The sequence below is a fragment of the Poecilia reticulata genome, linkage group LG2 (genome assembly GCF_000633615.1).
Source record: "Poecilia reticulata strain Guanapo linkage group LG2, Guppy_female_1.0+MT, whole genome shotgun sequence".
NCBI lineage: Eukaryota > Metazoa > Chordata > Actinopteri > Cyprinodontiformes > Poeciliidae > Poecilia > Poecilia reticulata.
Window position 1 is genome coordinate 45,269,215 of NC_024332.1, and position 2,943 is coordinate 45,272,157.

At 39.4% G+C, this 2,943-nt stretch overlaps 1 protein-coding gene across 4 annotated transcripts in view; it reads left to right on the plus strand.

Annotated features, from left to right (window-relative positions):
- Nucleotides 1–36: 36 nt before the first annotated feature.
- The window catches only part of slc4a3 (solute carrier family 4 member 3), a 41,695-nt gene continuing 38,788 nt past the window's right edge, over nucleotides 37–2,943 (plus strand). For 2 of the 4 annotated variants that reach the window (XM_017302446.1, XM_008404233.2), the window contains exon 1: nucleotides 38–196. The gene's annotated coding sequence lies outside the window, so the exon portion shown is untranslated. Of the gene's footprint in view, nucleotides 197–2,943 lie in introns of all 4 variants that reach the window. The other 2 variants (XM_017302448.1, XM_017302450.1) reach the window with 2 other exon arrangements.

The following is a 2,943-nucleotide window of genomic DNA, read 5'->3' on the forward strand; positions in this document are numbered from 1 at the left end:
AGAAGCAGCGTTGGGTTTTATTTTTCCTCGCAGTCCGTCCACGGTCACGTGGTGTCGCATCCTCGCAGTGGGCAGACTGGCGTGTCTTTACTGGGTTACGGAACCGCGCAGCAGTCGGGCTGGTTCCGCGCACAGCCGCGGGATACATCGGCTCTTTCCGCCTCTGCAGCCGGACCGCTGCGCTGCCACGGCGCAGGTAGGTTTCCGCTGCTGTGGAAATGATCCCGAGTGGGTGGCTGCAGCAAAGACACGCATGTCGCGTGTAAATAGCTGCTGCAGATTATTACAGCGCTGATTGTGCAGCTTTACAGCAGCGTGGTGTGTTCAGGTGCCGTCAGGAGAGTCGGAGTAGCTGGTTAGTGTGGATGTGCTGCAGCTGGGTGATGCAGCAGCGGAGGCTCTGCAGCACAGGGAGCCTGTTGGASAGGCGCGCAGGGARTCATGACTCRGCAAACACCGAGATCCGCTGCAGCTCGACAGGCGGGCGCTTCACACCTGCGACTAGATTTAATATAAATRCAGGATTTTACTGTGAAAAGGACAGGAAGGATGTGCTGCTGGTGACGTTACACAGTAAAAATTAACAGCGATAATTTGGGTTTTTCAGCCATAAGAGAAAAAGTTATTTTTAGCATCAATTTATATAAAGGTCAGTTTTAAACTAAATATTTAATCTAGCTAAATATTTAATTGGCAAGCTAAATATTTAGTTTGAAGCTAATTATTTTGTTTATTTGTAGAACAGATCTTAACTAAATATTATCCAGCTGAATACGCAGCCTGTTAACTAAACACTAATCAAGCTTAAATGTTTAGTTTCAAATAAAATATTGTTTACTTAAATGTTTAGTTATCAAGCTAAGCACGAAATTTTCAGTTAGCAAACTATTTACTTTGAGGCTAAACATTTTGTAAGCTAAACAAATAAAATAATGTTTGTAAAATATTTAGCTTGCTGGCTAAATGCTTAGTTAGCTTGCTAACTAAGCAAGCTAACTAACTTTACTGCTAACACAGTAAAGTTAGCTTGCTAACTAAGCATTTAGCTTTCTAGCTAAATGCTTAGTTAGCAAGCTAACTATTTAATTTCAAAGTAACTATTTAGTTAGCAGGTAAAATATTTCATTTGAAGCTAAACTAAATTTACTTAGAAAACTAAACATTTAATTTGATGCTAAGTATTTAGCTTCAAGCTTGTTTAGTTTGCTAAATATTAAGTTTGTTTTGATATTGGCTAAATGCAGCTAACTTCCTGGTGAGTATTTTGTTTCAAAGAGGAACCAGAGCGGTCTTGTGTCTGAAATCAGTTAAAGTCTGTCAGGATGATTTTGTACAAATGAATTCTAAGTCTGCTGATAGTTTCAGGTTCAGACTCTGGATTTAATATAGATTTTAATTTTGTTGTAGCCGCTTTGGGGGAATGGAGCATTTAATTAGTCGGATTAACTCCAGTAAAGTCACAATCTTCCACTCTCTGTTTGCTGTGCATGAAAAACCTGTCAGTTTGTGAGTGTGGGCTGTGAAACTCTGCAAGATGTCGCTGCAACGATGCCAAGTCCAACTGTGTTAACAAAAAAAACAACCAAATCACTTTTATCATTGACAACAACCCATCTGTACAACCAAGAGCTTTTCTTCAAGGTTTATTCAAACGGTGCGTTTGTTGCCCAAAGTAGCCGATATGTTTTCCCACGGTGAATGTTTTATTTATAAATTATGCAACTGCTTTGTTTGCTGGTTTTATTCCCATTCAGTACCCAAAGGAACTGAAGGAGGAGCTGGGAGAGAGGAGATGGAAGGACGTCGTGTAATGAAGGCAATGAAGCTAGCTTTGGTTTTTAATGCTGACAGTGGAGCGCGTCAGCCATGCCTTTCAGAGCTAAAGCTGTTAGCCACCTGTCATTGCTAATGGTCAAGCTCTGTTAGCTGCCTTTCAATGCTAAAGTTGAAGCTCTAGTAGCTGTCGTTTTGTGCTGTCAAGCTGTTAGAGCTGCCTTGATAGCAAAGCTATGTTAGCCGCCTTACAGCGCTAACGGCAAAACTCTGCTGGCTGCCTTTCAGTGCTAACAGTGAAGCTGTATTAGCCACCTTTCAGTGCTAAAGACAAAGCTATGTTAGCAGCTTTTCAGTGCTAACAGTGAAGCTGTATTAGCCACCTTTCAGTGCTAAAGACAAAGCTATGTTAGCAGCTTTTCAGTGCTAAAGGTTAACTTCCTTTTTAGCTCCAACTCTGTTAGCTTTATTTCGATACCAACAGTTCATCTTTCCATCTGAGGTCGTTGCAAACATGTTTTATTTTCCTGTCTAGCCTCAGTTTTGGTATTTATCATTCACCTTTTGACCACACTGTGTGCTAACAGAGTATTACTCCAGCTTCATGTATCACCGTCTCCTTCAGTCGTTTAAAAGCTGATCCATTCAAAGCTATCTCATTACACAGACATTTGATATTATTATTGTAGTAAATAGTATGGAGCTGGCTGAGCAGAAGCTGAGCCAGCGTTTGTCTGTCTGTCTGTAGCTTCACGTGCTTCAAATTGTGCAAAAATCAAAAAAATCTCCTATAAGGAGACTATAGACTCAAGTTATTTAATCAGTTAATCTTCAAATGACGCGTACAAAAGAGGAATGCTATGTTGTTGCATTTTATGCAATAAAATGTTTATTTTCTTATTAAATTTATTTATTTATTTACATCTTAGTGTATTTGAGATATTATAAAATAGGCTTAAGTGGTTAAATGAAAATCTGTAGAATGGGACAACTTTTATCCGATTGTTTGATTACTAAAATACTCACTAGCTGCCGCTCTAAATAGACTCATATTTTACATATCAGCTTTAATTTCAGCCATATTTTATAGAAATTGGAGAAGAAATAAATGAGCTACGACTAACTTTGTGACGGATAATTTTGTTGACATGACTCAATGTCTAGCTATAG